This window comes from Aulonocara sp. 'chitande type north' Nkhata Bay, linkage group LG7, assembly GCF_057382095.1.
Source record: "Aulonocara sp. 'chitande type north' Nkhata Bay isolate Kocher_YH1m ecotype deep benthic linkage group LG7, A_spYH_male_GT1.1, whole genome shotgun sequence".
NCBI lineage: Eukaryota > Metazoa > Chordata > Actinopteri > Cichliformes > Cichlidae > Aulonocara > Aulonocara sp. 'chitande type north' Nkhata Bay.
Window position 1 is genome coordinate 34,060,624 of NC_141350.1, and position 18,410 is coordinate 34,079,033.

Here is an 18,410-nt window from a genome sequence, read left to right on the forward strand (position 1 = left end):
GGGCCAGAGTTTACTTCAAGCATCAGCAAGCGTGGTAAAATTAGTCTCCAGTGACTGATTTGCTTTCACTTCACTTCTTCAGTGCTTAAGTGCAGGGGAATCAAAACAACAAGTTCACTCGGGATGTTAGATTCCACACTTTTTTAAAGCTTTTTAAACAGCATTTAGAATAAACTGGAGCTACTTTATCCAAGTGAAACTGTTCTTGGATATAAACTGTAAGACTTTATGCAAGAATAAGTTTCTCTTGAAATTTTAAAGTTTAAACACTGCATACATCATCTCCTCTTTATTGGAGTGGAAGCACAACTATTACTTCTGATGGCTGCATCCAGCAGGATAAGGTGCCACGTAACAAAGCTCATATCATCTCAAACCAGTTTGCTGAACACAACAATGAGTTCACTGTCCTCAAATGGCCTCCACAGTCACCAAATCCCCAATAGAGCACCTGTGGGATGTGGTGGAACAGGAGATTCTCATTATGGATGTGCAGCTGACAAATCTGCAGCCACCGTGTGACGCTGTCATGTGAGTTAGGAGCAGAACCTCTGAGGAATCTTTCCAGCACCTTGTTGAAGCTTTGCCATGAAAACTTAAGGCAAAAAGGGGTCCAAGACAGTACTAGCAAGGTGTAACTAATGAAGTGTCCCATGGGTGTATGTAGTCCAGAAAATGTCTTGATTTCTCTTCAATAATCAATCAAGAAATGTTCTTTTTCACTTCAATAATCCAGTTGAACATAAATCTGGCACACGGTGATAAATTTTTACATTTAGATGTTGTAAGAAGCTGCTCACACGGCTCTCTTGCTAAACTTTTTCCTGCAAGAAATTCAGTTGAAATTTCTGCAACAAACCACAGTGTTACAGTGACACAACACTTGGGCTGTAAATCACAGTCCGACAGCACTGTGTGACATTATGTGAGCCAAACAATGTGACAATAAGAAAATGTGCTTCAGTCATCAGGGCAGCTACAACGACAGAGAAGAGCCACCCTCGAGACAATGCTGCACTTTAAATGCTGGGTGTAAAACTATGCTGGAGTTCACATGCCGCTCGCTGGAACGGCTGTCTGAATTCTGCCCAAAGCTTCCAGCCATAAAAGATCAATACAGGCTATTTATTATAGGGTGCTTCTCAAATGATCTGGAAAGTTTGCAATAAATAAACTAGAAAGATATTGCATGGAATAGGGATTAGGGAGGATGGGGTGTCAAAACATTCCTCAGACACCTGGGTCGGGGAGAGGATTTGTTGCGGCACCTTTATCTCTCTCAGTTTTGGCTTTTATTCACAGCCCATGATCGATCAACAGCTGTTGGTGAAACCATTCATGATTTAATCTTGACATATTTCTTTTTGGCAAAAAATGTACTCTAAGCAGAGAGAGGGTGCCCTCTGAAACAGCGTGCACCCCTGCCTGCCTGTAAATGTAGTTTGAATGACCGGTTTCTTACTCGTGTCTTGGATGCGCTTCTCTCTGCTGCTCGTTTACGGTCAGACTGTGAAACACAGGATTGGATTCTAGCTCCGAGCAGAGCCAAACATGTGCTGCGAAAAGCGGGCTGCATATGGACTGTAGGTGTTTACTGCGAAAGACGATAAAATGCGGGGTGAGAGAAGCGAGAGCGCCAGCAGATGAGCCAGATGTTTGCCAGATGGAGGCTGTACGGACGTTTTTGAGTGGCACAAGTGAAATATTGATAAGACGCAGAGCCATAAATGCACCGGCAGACCCGCGATGTAGTGGAATAAATGAAATTACAGCCCTTGCTGCCTTCGGGTTTCTTCTTTTAACCAAAGTCTGTCTCCTGCTGATTTCTGCTCTGATCTCTACTTCATCTAACTTAAGACTAGAAGGACCCCCATTCTGGGCTGGACTGAAGCGTGTGAAAGAAACTTTTCTTTTTCTTTTACCCAGCTAAAAAGCCTCAACTGCTTTCTCAGTCACCAGCAATAGGGTTTCTTCATTTTCATCAAAAAAGATTTATTCATCCGTTTTTCTAAATGGCTTTGTTGTTATAGGCTATTTAGTGAGTCATTAAGCCTTCACAGGGCTGATCGAGGCAATTTCAACAGTTATGTTTTTCCTTTTGCTGTTGCTCTGAGCAGCGGGAGGTGTCGAAGGCTGAACAAGGCTTCGGGGTTTGATAGCAGGAGGCAGAAAGAACGATTAGACCTTAGCAGAAAAAAAAAATTCTGGTTCAACAGTTCAGTATTAGTTATAAATGTGTCATAATGAGCCATTAACAAAACAAAAGCACCTTAGTCCATTTGTCTTAGGGATTAATGATCCCCGATTGGCTGAATTACTCATGCCCAGTTAGAGGGGTTTAATCAATGAATCAGTAACCGGAGCTCTTAACAAAGCACACATCTATGGATAATCCCTCTTTTCAGTCAGCTCTCCCACTTTGTTTGCTTTCTCTATCCCCATCTGGTGTGTTTGTGTCACTCCGTGGCCTGGCACAGGTAGGGAATGGTCGAGCCAGATTAGAGAGAAACCACAACACAGAGAGAGAGCGAGAGGTGGAGGAAGGGTGTGAAAACAGGAAAGAAAACAAGAAAAGGTGCCTTTGCACTATTCAGATTTTTTCATATCTATTGCATTAAAGGTTTGATTTCTTTCTCTGTGACAAACAACGGTGCTCACGAATCTCTAGAAGAACGTTGTTTGCTTTTGCTTTTCTCCCATATTACAAAGCTTTTTTTTTTTTTGTTCCAGGAAGCATTGAAGGAAAGTCTTGAGAAACAGCAGGACCGTAAATAAAGCATTACTGTTTTATTTCCCAACATGAGGGTTTTAAATGACGTTTCAGGCCCTCTCTTTGCTGCCAGGAATTATGTTCTGGCAGAGAGTGAGACCTATATGTATTTACTTTTTATTTTATTGCCACGAATAAAAGGAAAGAAAAAAAAAACCCCGTCTGCACTCAGGAAGCACCGATTGTGAAAATCTGGGTTGGTATTTGTGTTTAAAATAATTTAACCTATGACTGATGCACTTACTGATGTTTTATTTTTGTTTTTATTCTTTTTTATTCTTCTGTTTGTGCAGTGAAATAAAGAAATCTTCAGTTAAAAGTTTTTCAGTTTTTCATCACTCTGACTTCATCCTGGCTAAATGTCCACAATTATCAGCCACTTACATCAGAAAACATCATCCTATGTCTCAAAAGGCCAATATAAGTCAACTAATGGGCTGATATATCTGTGCATCCCTAGTCTGCACACGTCTCCTTTACCTTCCTCAGAACATATCTCTTTGACATAGTTTAATTCTTTTGGGTCTGAAAAGATGTTTTCTTTAAAACTGAAAAAATGACAGTAAAAACTTTGTAAAAGTAAACCTACAAGAACTAAAACCACCCATCAAAAAGTTCACAACCTCGTGAAGATTTCTTAATGTAGCCACAACCTTGACTGCACAGAAGTTACAGCACTGCCCTGTAGGAAATTCAGAGATAACAAAACAAACTGGAAAGTTCTTGGAGAAACAAAACGGGAAACAGGAGTGAGGACGAGGGAGTAGAGGGGGCAAAGACAGGGAGTGGAGGAAGTGAGGTTAAACAAAAGAAAGGAAGCGGGAGCAAAATGAAAGACGGGAAAATAAACCGAAGTAGTTATCAAAGAAAACAGGGTAAAACAGAAGAGTGGAGGAGGAGAAAATCAAATGGAAGACTGATAAACGGTAAGACCTGATTGGGAAAAAGAAAACAGTAGAAGACGAGTGGAAGGAGGAGAACAGGATAAAGCCGCCCTGTTGTTTTCCTAATGAACACGGTGGGTCACACGAGGGGCAGCTTCCCAGGGTTATTCCACAAAAAGAGAAAAGAAGCAATGCTTTGAGCCCACAGAAACACATGAAGCTCCTGTCACACAAACACTTGAAAGATGCAAATGCAACAACCGCAGAGTGCAGCCCTCACGCTGCTTCTTACTTTTCCACAGAGTCTGTAGTTCCCAGTCGCACCCTCAAGGGGGAGCCCTTAATGGGCCCGATAAGGTCCTGATCATGTAATGTGATGTCACCAGATGGGGTCTGTCCACCCCGTTGCCCTCAGGGTTGGGAGGTCTTGATCGCCCTCCCTCCACCTGTCCAATCATTCACAGCTTTCCGCCTCTGGAAAGTTAAAGCCACCATTACTTAGGTGGCTAATTATATACACACACATCTGTCCATAGACTCACAAACACACTCACATAGGCACAGACTGCATTTAAACACATAATGTGTCTGCCAGAGGGCTCAGGCCGGCTGGGTGCTGACAGCAGAGAGATGGGAAAAATGGAGCCTGTAAAGTATAGACAGTTCCCCGTTTTCTGCTTCTCTTTTTTCTGCTGGGAACAAAACCAGTGGAGGTGAATAATTGGCCTCTGATTGAAAACACATTGCTGCTTGTGGGAAGGCACCTCAGATAGTTCAGAAAGGGAGAACAGAGGCTGGATGAGATGGGAGCAGCGAGAGCGGACAGTTCGTCGTTGGTTCCTGGCGGTCTTGACTGTGTCAACTGCTAACTCGTCCTTCAACGCAGCTGCAGGAGCTCCGACAGACAGACAAGGATCTACGTAAAGCTTCACGTACTCTAACCAAACTTACCACAAAGCTCCTGTCTCTGAGCACTTCATGTACCAGCGCAAACTTTGAGAACAAACTAATTACTAAAGGTGATGCTGAACTCTCAAAATAGTGTTTCCAAGATGTTTTGCAATGTTAAGTTTGCTAAACACGCACACTTTAAATAAAGCCTTATTTTTCACATCTTTAATTTCTTGGAAAGAACTTTATGTTCAATCTAACATTCCTTGGAAAATGGAAAAGCTGGAACCAAGCATGAGACAGGCTACATTTCACATAATGCGACTAATGCAGCATTTTTCCATTAGAGGCCTTGTTTTCCTGGTAAATGCCCACTTATTACAAACTCAACACTCAACAGCCTGAAATTTGCGTTACCCCGATGACCTCAGTGTGATATAATCAGGGTTATTTTCTCTGACTTTACAAAATTCCTCCAGAAGAACAGAACAGCAACATGAAGCGGGGCCTGAAACGCGCCTTTAATTTAAAGTTGTCTCTTCGCAACAATTTAAAAAGGCTCAAACGCGTCAAAGAGAACTCACTGTAGTCACTGTAGCCAACAATGCAATGTCCTCTTTATTAGATTTAGGGAGAAAAAAAATTAAACTTCTGATGTTAAACATAAGACCTAATATTGTGTTTGCTTACTTGACCTAATGAAGCGGGAACCCCAGTGGCCCCTCAGCCCTCCTGCTTCCAGCATCCCTGCCTACATCTCAAGTGCAAATTACCAGAATGTCTCTTAATATCCAAGTAATAATTTATACTAAGATAATTACTCACTATATATATGCTGAATGCAATTCTAGCTCGTGGGCAGATTTCTAATGTGTGCAGCTAATTTGCTGCTCAATATAGAAGTTTAAAAACATAACTTTTTGAGTACTTTTACAGTCTGAGTCCTATATGGGTCTCCTGAAATGAAATATAAAACTCTGATTGATGTTCGTGTGGAGCGATCAGCTGATCGCGAATTATTCCACTTTTAAAACAAGTTGTTGCTGGTCAGACTGCTGCCGAGCGACTCTGAGTGACCCGACCCTTTCAGATGAGTATTTCTGACTGTGCACAAACTGAGTGAGACAAGCGATTCTCCTCCTGTCTTACATGAATGAGGCAGGTTAATTACTGACAGCGCTATTCTGGTGTCAAGGAGGTCAAAGCAGCAATGGAAGCATGGGGTGAGTGTGAGTCAGCACACAGACGCACACACAGCAGGGCTCCATCATTCAGTCAGTGTAAAACCCCAAGGGGCCGACAGAGCGACTCATAAACCCCCTCTGTGCTAAAGATGCTTGTTCAGGTTTCCATGACCGCAGTTTACAGCAACACAGCGCTCCAGCCATGGAATCGCCGCTTTTAACAAACATACCTGAGAGTGTGTGCAAGCAGGCAAACAAGCACTAAACATGAGCGCAGACACACAAGTACTTCTAATGTCACATGACTCCAGGAGGCCCACAGCAGGTTTGGTTAAAATAACCCGGCTAGCATATGTCCCATCAGCACCTGCCCAAGTGGATGGAGGAACAATCTGCGAGGCGCTGCAGATATGGGCAGGCGTGTGCACGTGATTCTGGTGGCGAGCACACGGAGTGAGTGTGTGCGCTCGTGCAGGGTTCAGTGGCTGAACATCCCGGGACGCCTCCCGTCAGACGAGACGCTCAGCGTGCTCGGCTGATATCGATCTGACACCTTAGACTCTGAGCTGAGGTCAGGGGTTAGTGACAGCCCATTATTCAGCTTGAGAACCAGTGTTTGGTCAGTGTCTGAGCCCAGGTGACGGCCTGACCTCGCTGTCGTCCATCTTAGAAGCTGCTGAGGGATGGAAGGTGAAGTTTAAAAAGTCTCTTAAAAACGTCAATTCCCCATGAAATGCTTCATGCTTCATTTATTCTGTTTTTTGCTGCTATAGACAGGAGTCCCGCTCTCTCCCCGCCATCTTTGTGTTCTGCAGGCATTTCATTGTCTTCCACTTAATGGGCTGACTTTACTGAATCAATAAAGTTCATTTCTTTCTTTTTTGTCCTGCTTTAAATGATCAACAAATATCCACATTAAACCAGCCCTATTATTTATTTAAACTTTTGATTATATTGGTAATTTGTAATATGTGTTATGAAGTTAACAAAATGAAATTACATAGGAATTAGATTCAATTAAACAAAAAGCTTTTTAAAGTTAGAACTGAATAAAATAAAGCCAAAGTAGTTATTTTAAAGAGGCCACATTATGTTAGAATAGCATGTAGAGATGTTTGATGCCACTGCTGTGTCATTAAGTATTTTTATAATCCTTAAGAAAAAAAAATCCCTCTTTGTGGTGCAGTAATGTTTTTTCATGTTTTTTATTTTCTTGCCTCACCAACAGCTACCCTCAGGCCAACAACCAGCAACTGCTGACATACACTCTGAGCTCTGTATGCATAGCTGCGTAACAGGTTTGGCGCTATTACACAACTATGCTTTAATTTAATACTTTGCAAGTTTAATATGTTCAACAAGGAGCCAGACTGCTAAATGAACATTAGGAGGAGACACATCAGCCAAAACGTTTACTCAATTCAGCCTTAGCTGGCTCTTTAGCATTCCTACATATCGTTCTACTCTGAGGTCCACATCATAACCACAAAACAAAAAAAATACAACAAAATTTCAGAAAATGCAACATTATACTTTACAAAAAGACTCATTTTCTTTTTAAAATGAAAGAATTCACATCTATGGCCACCAGTTAAAGTCATTTCCCGTCTCTATAACACTCTTGGAAGAAAAGGCTGAAATCATGATTGTTGTATTTTCTGAAAAACCTTCGTGTTTTATTTTTCTTATTCCATTCTGGACCTTAAGGTTAGTGCAGAAAAAGTGCCAAACACAAATGGAAAACAAACTGCGTGGTCCATTTGTGCACTCGTTCACGAACGTCATGCCTCGTGCGGCTAGATTTTCAAAAACTTAAAGTAGAATTGGAGCATCAGTCAGCACATGAAGCCAGGAGAAAAAACCTTCCTTGCTCCATCTTTCCAGCAGAATGAGGCAAATATTTCTGTCTTTAACATATTTGTCTTAATAATTTCATGTAGCACAAATGTATGGTGAGTCCAAGCACCAGACGTAGTATGCAAAAATACTTAGTATGTATTTATTTAGGCTTGTTAGTTGGATATCAATGCTAATATCCCTGTTTCTACTCTCTTTAATATAAGTAGGACATTAAAAAAGAAAGTTTAGCCATAAAAAGTAACACAAAGGAGTAAAGCAGCAATACAAACAAGCAAAACTAGTGCACGTGCACACACAAACCAGACAGAAAGCCAGATGCGAGCTAGCCTAAGCAGCAGTGATTTCTACAGGAAGGCCCCACCTGAAGCATGTTTAACTAACATGGCCCTGATCCCCACTGCGAGGCCAAGACTCTGACCTCCGACCTCGCTCCCCAGGGGCGATCCTAACCCCCTGTGCAGCCCTATCACTTTACTGCACCCCAGGGAGCCATGGCCCTGCCCCTCCAGGCCGCCCTGGGCCCAAAACACTCTGAACCCACAACCAGGACTGGTTGGTGGTGGTGTCGGAGGGGAGGGACAACGGTGACGAGAGGAGCCCACAACGTCTGGACTCAATCACCCGCCCATGACAAGCCTGCAATGCATTCACACACATGCACACACACCCCACTACGACTGCATGCAAACACACACACCAACACCAGCACTTATCCACCAGTGAGGTCTCACACACATCAAAGTGCGGTGGAGCTGACTTGGCTGAGTAATAGGCGTTCTGTGGGGAGATGGTGAAATGCTAAAAACTCAGGCTTGGAAAAATTGTTGTGTTCAAGGTTCTGGAGGTGGAGGGGTGGAGATGGAGGGTTGTATGTGAGGCCTAAAGACAAGAGAGCGAGAGAGGATAAAATGGAAGCGGCAGAGTGAAGGATTAACTAGTGAAAGAAGAAGCCAAAATAATGTGAGAAAAACCAAAAGGACGCAAAGGAGGGGACTGGGAACGAGCACATCCCTGATTTAAAACTCCCACAGGTCTTTTATACAAACTAGGAGGTCTGTGTGTGAATGTGTGTCTTTCTGAGTTTGTTTGGCCCAATTTAACATTCACAGTCTCAATGGATTTTACAGGCTCGAAACACCACTGGTTCCCATTCCTCAAAATCCTTGTTGTCCATTCATGCTGAGAAGCTTTTCTTTGGAAAGGCACTGCTCACAGTTTTCTCTGTTCATTTGCCTCTATAATTTTTTGTGATTATCATGATTACTGTGACTCTCATGTCATGGTGGTCCCTCAAGATTTTTCTGGTGAAATCAGCTAAAAAACCTGGGAACAGTTTATTTCATGGCTCCTGTATTCCCCTTATGATTTCCAGGAATCTTTCCCAATTAATTTCACAAAAATTAGCCAGCAGTTTTCCCCCCGCATAGAGGTTGTTTTTTTCTTTTGGCAGAAGTCTGGAAACATCCTGCTGCTGCTGATGAAAATTACTAGGAGACTTCAAAAGTCCCATGCAATTTGATACTAATTACAAGGCAAATTGAGAATGTGTTACTACAGTTATTAAGTTGCCACTCATTGTGTTGAAGATTTTAAGAAAAAAGTAGGGAGTAATTGTTGTTCAGAGTTTCCTGGAAATACAGAAGAAAATAACTGAGTCACATCATTTCACCAGTCATCCATCTATCCATCCATCCATGATGTAGTCTTGTGATTGCTATTGCAAAACTGAAAACTGAAGAAACGTGGGAAAAGATTATCCCAGTAAAACTGTTAAACATATTTGAAATCTAAAAACACAGGTACGAATGAAATTTACAAAGCATCACCCTAATATTAATCCAGAAAATGGTGAATATATATATTTTATTGAAACTAACTGAAAAGATGCATACTGGGATGTCTGTAAATAATGTAATTAGTTGATCTGAAGTCCTCCAAAATGATCCGCAAACTTCATTTACATTGATTTTAGCTTTGAAAAATAAAAGCAGAAATTCTAAACTAGTTAAATCAGATTTAAATTAAATCTAATTAATGAAGTTTTTCTATATCTTCTTTTATAATGTAAGGTTCCAATTGGTGCAGGGCGATTACTAAAGTTCTAAAGACTCATAAAGTTTGATGTGTTCATTGTAAGGACGTCGGTGGGCTCACTCCACTTTACACCCAACAGCAGGTCGAGAAAAAACAGCACATGTAATATCATGTAAAGGCTAAACATAGAAGGATCCCCTGAGTGCTCTGCATGCCAACGCCAAACTGTACCACCTGGTCCGCTCAATCTGCCCCTGAAAGGCCCCCTCCGCCTCATCCCCATGACACAGAATGTCTGTCAGAGTCTCGTCCATCAGCTCTCAAACCGGAGTCTATCTCAGATCTGCGCATACCGCCTTAAGAGAGCCTCGGCTCGGATTCACACGCGCCGCCTTTAGAAGTCCTGGGTTCAGTTTCGCACGCTCCTCCTTAAGAGTCTGTATTTCATATTCACACCCACCGCAGCATTCCAGTGTCAGCGCCGGTGGAGGCCATGTTCCTCTTTCACATATTCGGCGCAGTGAGAGTCGTACACTCGGTGAGGTAATGGCCCATCTTTTAGGACCTCCAGTGGGCAAATTTCAATGCATATAAAGCGGTTTCCTGCTGCTAAGGAGCATAAATGAAGGTGAGAGGTGCTCCAGAATTTCACGTGAATACATACCTGCTGATGCTGATGCACACAGAGGCAGCAGGAGACAAAAGTTTAGGAAGACGGATTTGTGACTAACAAGAATAACGTCAAGAAGAATTAAGGCCTTGATTTTTTTCCAAGTGTTTGTGGCCACAAAAGTGATGAACATTTAAGTTTTAAATAAATCAAAAAGCAGCGGCATGGGGAGTTTTGTGACAGAAAGTACAATCTAGTAATATATACTCAAGCAGCTCTGGATTATTGGGAAATGGTTCCTGGGAAGCCCAGTACTATTGAGAATAGTTGTACTACAAATATGGCATCAGTATCTCAAATTCTGGAAAAATGCAAGCAAAATGTTAACTAAAAACCACTGAAGGTAAGAGAAATGAAGTCTTTTTGTTAACTCAGTGTTGTTAATGTGGAAACGGTCCAAAGTAAAGCCAACAGTTATATATTGTACTGTTGAAAGTGGTCAATTCTCCCTGGATACAAAATTTAAGAGAAAAACGTGAAATCCGCCCACACATACGTGACTTTTGCAGACCCGGCTCATATTATTCTGAGCAGCAGAAATCTGGCTCAGGACGAAGCCGACCTGTCCAATACGGTGGACTGGCCAAAAAAAATATCACCAGCTGCTATCCAACAGCTGACCAGCATTAAACAAAGCCAAGCCCCCTCACATACACAGACACGCCCTTTCAAAGGTTTCAATAAACTCACATCCTCATCACATCCCAAGAAACATGTGGTCCACAAACACGTTCTCATCAAATGTTTCGCAACACCTGACATCCAGTCTTTCTCCGGCCTGCTCTCTGAACTTTACAACTGACCCCGGATCAGCGATCGGTGATGGCGGTGACAATGAGCGCCACCTCGGCTGAATCCGGGCCAGTGGTGAAATGGCTAGATAGGAACCACATGTCAGCAGCTGCACGTCAGATTGAGGAAGGATTTACTGCGGCTATGTGATGATGGAGAGAGGGCCGTAAAGGAGAGATAGAGCCGCCGTTGATAGATCACCTCACCGCGGGCCGGCTTCCATCTGAGAACACAAGCAGATGACTTTTTAACCTCCACACCTCGCCAAAGGGAAGGAGACGTAAGACAGATGTGTGTCTCCGTTTTTTTTGTCAGAAATGTCCTTTTTCTTTTCATTCATGGTGCCTTTCTCTCCACGTACAGTATGCGCCTGGGTTAAATTAGGCATTTGGCGGCAACTAAATCCTCCCATCCACCCGTCATTATCGCTGTATTTTAGGGAGCAGACTGCAGTGATTAGCCCTAGCCCCTGAACCGTGGGCCACCTCATTTAACACACCACTTGATGTAATTGTTATTGGAGAGAAGATACTAGCCTGCTGTTCAGACTCTCTTCTCTGTCTCACTCTGACAGTTGCTCGCGACACCGTCACTGCCTACGCTCGTTTGTGAGTCGGAAAATAAGAAGAAGAAAAAGAAGAGAAATATCAAGATTTGGCTCAGGCTGAACTGAAATGTGTGATTGGAGACCAAAAATGGAGAGGAAGAGATAATTTGTTGAGTCAAGAAAACTAAACAAAAACAAGGATAAGGAAACAATGAATCAAGTGAGCTTTTTGAGTTGCAGGATGATTCCTTTATCATCGTGATGGTTCTTTTATGTCTGGGCTAAATGTAAATGTTGGCTGAACAGCATCTCAATAAAGCTTCTATAGCCTTGTTTAATAATTGATAGAGACTTGGTGCTGTGCTTGTAGACATACTGTAGTCTAGAAACACTTGTCCGAGTAGGTTTGATTCTTGTCAGCTTAGCTAGGTTCCCCAGCCAAGTGCTACTAATAGCAAAGCATCAGTGACCAGTTAGGGCAACACAGAACAAACACCTCTCAGGCAGGGGACACATTTGGACCTGTTCTCGTCTAACTTATAGCTAAGTTATGATACTGGTAAATGGTCTGTGAGCTAAATGTGAACTAAAAATCACAATCTTAGCTTGAAATGGGTCATTTGCGGACCAGATGTGGCTTAAAATGCCACAGCACACCTGATGTTTAGCTTCTATGAGGCAAAGTTGTGACTGAGCTGAGGCAGTCAGGCTCACTCTCAGTCAGGGCCAAATGTGACCTATAAAAAACTGCTGATCTGGGCCAAATATCCATTGCTAAACGGGTGCACTCGAATATACGTATTCACATGAAGACTGAGTCATTATCAGGTCAGCACTCATGCAAGGAATTCAAAGACAATGATCCGAGGGTGTAAATACTGATACGGAAGACAGATGCTCCCAGGAATGAAAGAGACCGAGGATAGCTGCTGCTAACTGTCTTCTTTAATCTTCTGTGTTCAAACATTTTGCCATTACAAATGATGCTTGGTTGCACTTCAAAAAATCTCCCGCTAACTCCTGCATTTCCAGCACAGCTCAGTTTGCTGCCCCTAGTGGTCAATAAAGTTTTCTTTTAATGAAAATTGCTGTTTCACAGTTTCAGATAACTCTAAACATTTTTTGACATTTTGAATGTAAATTTTCTATACTTTTGCCCGCTTTCTCCAACTGCTTGCTCAAAGAATTGTTGGCTTTACCTGAAATTTAACAAGCCTTGCGATGACTGGTACTGTGAACTGGCACGTAATAAATAAAACGAAACGGTACTGAATATAGCTTACTGTACATTAATATATTTTGATATTGCACTATTGATTTAATTATAGCTGAACAATCATCAATTCTGTGCTTCGTGGCATAGGAGAGCAGCAGTTTCACAGACAAGGAGACAATGGGAGATGTATAAGCGGAAAAAAAGAGGAGAGGAAAAATGAAGAAAGAAAATTGAAAATGAAAGATTTAAAAGAGGAAAAGAGCTCAAACACATTCAATGGGAGTCTTGGGGTGGAGGGTTGGATAAATATACTCCTCTTCACTGAATGATAGGCATTCTCATCTCTCATATACCCCCTGGGGAGACGGAGAGAGCAGAGCAGGGCTAGACTTGCCATCTTAACCCTTCCTCTGTGCTCATTTTACGCTAGCATCCCTTTCTTCATCTTTCCGCCTGCTCTTCTTTCACTCCCTCTCAGGGCTGCCATCTCTGATCATTTTAATACAGCCCCGAACCTTCTGCCTCTTCCTTCCTCTCCCTGCCCTTTCACTGCCATTAGCAACCCGCTCTCTCCTGTCCTAAATGGCATGTGACCGCCATTATCGCCTTGTGGAAAGAGCGCCGTCATCATGTGTGCCATCATTTTCATCCATAACCATTAGGAACATTGTAAAAAGATACGACCACTCACACGTTGTCTTCAAATAATGGACTGTAGGCACACGATTGGACTGCAGCTGCTCGCCAGTACCAGCAGACACTGTCATTACTTTTTACGACTTTGAGTACTTCAGCCCTTAATGTACATCCTTCCTGTCCTTCAGGGTTTGAAGCCAGAGGAGTAGGGACGATTAGCGGTGGGAGAAACCATCCGGTTGTCAAAACAGCCACAGGTTTGATCTCTCCACCAATTACCAGAGCTCGGAGAAGAGTTTTACAGCTTAATCAATGCTGCTGTTATTTGACCAGGGAGGGGCAGAAACTCAATAAACTGGTATCCTGTTTCATTAAAATCACATCATGATCTAGTACTGCTGCTGACCTGTGGTAATGCATGATTCACTTATAGAGCGTATATAATTTCAAAAGAAACACTTTAAAGTGGAGCCTGATCAATACAGGATTTTTAAGACTGATACCAATACTGATATTTGATGATTTAAAAATCTGATATATTGATCAATATTTATGTTAGATTCCCCTAACATTTGTTTTGTATAGTTATTTGTTAGTTTTTAAATGAGATAATAACACGATGCATTTTAAAAATGTTATGCTTGTTATGCTCTGCCAACGATGCTCGGATAAGCTGGTTGTTGTGTTTGTAGCCCTCCAAACACATGTATGTGCTATACAACACCAACATAGCTAATATGTCAGATAAATTCAACAACTGCTCCATGTCAGCATGTTTGTCTTTATGAAACTCTGAAGAAGTTCTAGTTATAAAAAGCAGGGTGTCTAATTTCAGATACTTTCATCAAGCAGTAGACTGTATTTTGTACATAATTCCTTACACAGTGTGTAACCTAATCCTAAGCATGAAACTGTACAGCTACTGGAAAATTCTAGCGCATACAATATTTTAACAAGTAGAAATACCAATATATCATGCCACAATGGCTAATTAACATCAACATCTGATGGTAAAATCTGCTTCTGTTAGCTACTTAACTAGTAGGGGTGCAACGATACACAAAATTCGGCATCAACACGTTAACAAGCTAACTGTGCTCAGCTTTGACCAACTGAAAACAATCGCTAAATTGTAGCCAATTTCATCTCTGTCAGCTTTAGAAAAAATTAGGGCTGCTCAATTAATCGAATTTTAATCACGATTACGATCTGGGCTTTCAACGATCATTAAAAATGACTGAGCCGATTATTAGCCCCTCCCTCGTTTATCCGCGACACCTTAAAGGCCGGTCCGTAAAAATATTGTCGGGCATAAACCAGTCGTGGCGCAAAAAAGGTTGGAGACCGCTGATTAAGAGGACCCGAGGGAAGCTCGGAAAGCTAAGCAGGAGTTATTTGGAGAGGAGAGTGACTGCTGTTGGTTGCCATCACCAGTGTGTGAATGTGTGTGTGAATGGGTGGATGACTGGATATGTAAAGCGCTTTGGGGTCCTTAGGGACTAGTAAAGCGCTATATAAATACAGGCCATTTACCATTTACCATATGAAACCGGAGGAGTTGTACTTACATCTTATGCCATCAGCTTGTCCTCGGTCACGGTTTCCTTCCACAAAAAGCTTTGCAAAAATTGCATAAAAAGCGCTTGCAGGAACAAAAGCATAATATTCCAGAAACACGCTTCACCGATCAGCTGTTCTTAACACTTCCCACCGTGAAACAGACGTCAGCGCGAACTATCACATGTCCGACATTTCCTGGCCGAAACCGGAAGTGACGTCATTTTCGCGGAAATGTAGTTTTTTACTTGTAGGCCTTAAAAGCCTATACTGGTCATGTTTGACTTTTCTGAATAGTTTCTGGGATGCTTAGAACTCGAATTGCACTGCTGGAAATAGTTTATTTTGATGCACCTGCTGTTTTCTTTGCAAATTTGCATCATAGGATTGTTTTTTCGTTTTTCCTGCAGTGTATATAAAAATTGGTGTATCTCCAAAATAAAACTATGAAGACACTCAAAATAAATTTCCTGTTGTAAACTATTTTTTGCAACTTTTTTGTATTTAAAGTTTTGAGGGATAAACCTCTTAAATTTCTCCAAGTAGAAATATATGTAAAAAAACCAAAAACGATTTTCAATTTGTTTTTTGTAGTTTATTGCACTTTTTTGCAATTAATGTAGTTACTATGGACTTAATGCATACATATTATTAAAATATGGGCTATAACAGTTGTATAGCAACTTGAAATGCTCCCATAAATGGCACTACAACATGTAAAAAATTAATATAAGCTCTGGCGGACTTGGTTCTATAGTAGGTCTTAAAGGGTTAAATAAATATCGTCAAATAATCGAGATCTCAATTTCAGTGAAAATAATCGTGATTATCATTTTTGCCATAATCGAGCAGCCCTAGAAAAAATCCACACTTTTATCACCTCTCAGCTGTACATTACATATGGTTGCAAACACAACTGCTCAATTTGTAGCTGGTACAAAGAAAAAACAGCACATCACTCCTGTTTTAGCTCAGTTGTACTCTGTGTAATTTAACATGCAAACAGTGTTGCCAACTCCTCAGTAAGGAAAATCGCTATTGGCTGTCCTAAAAGTCGCTAGAAGTCGCCAAATGACGTCATCGTCTAATTTGCACAATTGGTCATGCTAATGTAATTGTAACCTACGCTGTTGGAGAGAGAAATAACATCGTGGAAGAGACATAAAGTGAGTAAAAAAGTCCTAAATGCAGTTAGAATGTATTTAGAACTGCAAATTAAATTTCTTTTAGCAATTATTGTTTTTTAATGTCACAGATCCAACCCTGCTCCTTTATCCGGGCCTGGACCAGCAAAAGTGACCCGAAATTGGCGTTCTGGTGGAGTTACTTTGTGTGTGAGAGTTTATAAGTAGTTTTAAACCTTGTGATCCACAAAACAGCATAACAGTAAAAGAACTGACTGCGTTACAGTCAGTGCGGGAGCAGCGGCTTCGCCCATGCGTGATTCATTTGCTGTTTGGATGCACAGGTGTGAACGTCTCCTGCCCTGATAGCGGCTGGGGGAGGACTATCCTCCGCCTGGGAGCGCTTTGGCACGGGTGAGGTGCCCAAGGCAGCACCGCTGCCTGTTGAGAGTAAGAGTGATACGCGTTTTCACGTCATAGATAAGTCTCCAGTAATACCAGAAAAAGTCGCCAGATTTGTCGCTAGTCGCTTTTTAGAAAAAAAAGTCGTTAAAGGGGGTCTGAAAACTCGCTAAATATAGCGACAAAGTCGCTAAGTTGGCAACACTGCATGCAAACACAGATAGCATGCTAATTTCTGTTAACAGCTTATGGCTATGCATTGCAGACTACCTACAATACCATGGCTGTGGATATGTATAAAAACATTAAAGATTTTAACTTAGATCTATCAGTTTAAAAATGGCATATTGTTGCGACTTTCATCCGTAAATAAAGCCGCGGCCGGCTGAGTTGGCTGTGTCCCTGTGACGCGCCTCCAATAATCCATAATGAGTCGTACTTGTACTTTGCGCATTTATTTTAAGAACAAAACAATTGATTGCGCTTTCAATCAATTTACAAATAGCGCATGGATCAACTGGTGTGCCAAAAAATGACGGTCAACAGAAAAGTTTGCCCACAAACCACTCACCCAACACACCTGCTGCGAACACCGACATCAGGTAAATAGACTGTAACCACACCCACATACCATCACCTGAGACGCAGGTAAAGCTATACACCTGTACCACCAAAACAAAAAGGAAAAACATAAACATTGACTTTGGCTCTTACACATATATTGCTATACATATACATGTGTTACTGTTTTTAAGAAGGGAACAACACAATGGTTGTATAATGAAACCAACATGGAACATCCATTTAAAGGCAGCATCAAACCTATATATAGAATATTGCCTAGATTACAACCTGGCGATTTCTGAGACAGAGGTGAAACATTCAAATGACAAGTAAAAAAAATGTTAATTTAATTTTAACTATGCTAATCTTTAAATTTAAAACTAAAATACTCTAAAGACAGCAGAGCCTGACTGAAAGTCAGTGATAATCCTTAGAAATCTAGAATATCTTTTTGCTTTTCGAGGTTATTAAATAAATGTGGGCTTATCTCAGAGTCAGTGATGCTGGTGTGACACAAGATAAGTGTCACCAAAAATCAGCAAATCTCTGTGCGTGAATCAGACAGAGGGCCAGAGTTTAAAATGACTTGGAACCAGCATCAGCCAGCACACACAGAGTACTGTGCACACACTGCTCTCAGCACTCACCACGTTAACGCAGACACACACAAACGCACACCGAGAACACTTCACGGGCTCAACACTCCTCAGATAGTGTTTACCCTCCGAACAACAGCCAATTACATGGACAGGGAGCCTTTCAGCAGCTAACCCAGCGCCACTGTAATCACAGAGACACAAACATTTGGACATTTTTTATGTTATTCAACACAGTGCTGTTTGGATTCAATTAAATATTATCAAAGCGAAGAACATAACTCAGTGCAGAGATAAATATGCTGCTGAAGCCATTTTTCAACAAAGACTTAACTTTTAAACATCCTGAACGCCATCAGTGAAACAATTTCTCAAATCAATTATTTTCCTTTATTTTTACACTATTTATAGGGCATGCTGATGAAAACTACATGACAGGAAGTCAGGTTGTTTCAACTGTGTGAGGGCCCCAGGGTAAAATAGCTGTGAGTAGCTATTAACCCTGTTTATCCCACTCTCTGAAATATTTCTCTTATATGTCATGTATGTGACACATATTCCTAAACACACCGTCACTTCAATTATCCGTCCCTGCACTCCTGCATTCTCCTGTTACACTCATAATCAGGCATTTGGTGGACTTGTAGTTTTTGAGGTTACACTTTACAGTTACACTTTAAAAG

At 41.6% G+C, this 18,410-nt stretch overlaps 2 protein-coding genes across 3 annotated transcripts in view; one reads left to right on the top strand and one right to left on the bottom strand.

The window, feature by feature from the left end:
* Nucleotides 1-14,552, top strand: part of LOC147325565 (regulator of G protein signaling 7-binding protein B-like) — a 267,021-nt gene extending 252,469 nt beyond the window's left edge. Inside the window, exon 8 of the transcript XR_015130351.1 lies at nucleotides 14,527-14,552. The gene's annotated coding sequence lies outside the window, so the exon portion shown is untranslated. The remainder of the gene's footprint in view (nucleotides 1-14,526) is intronic.
* LOC147325576 (ephrin-A5b-like) overlaps nucleotides 1-18,410 on the bottom strand; it is an 86,606-nt gene that overhangs the window by 19,313 nt on the left and 48,883 nt on the right. The gene's annotated exons all lie outside the window — the stretch shown is intronic.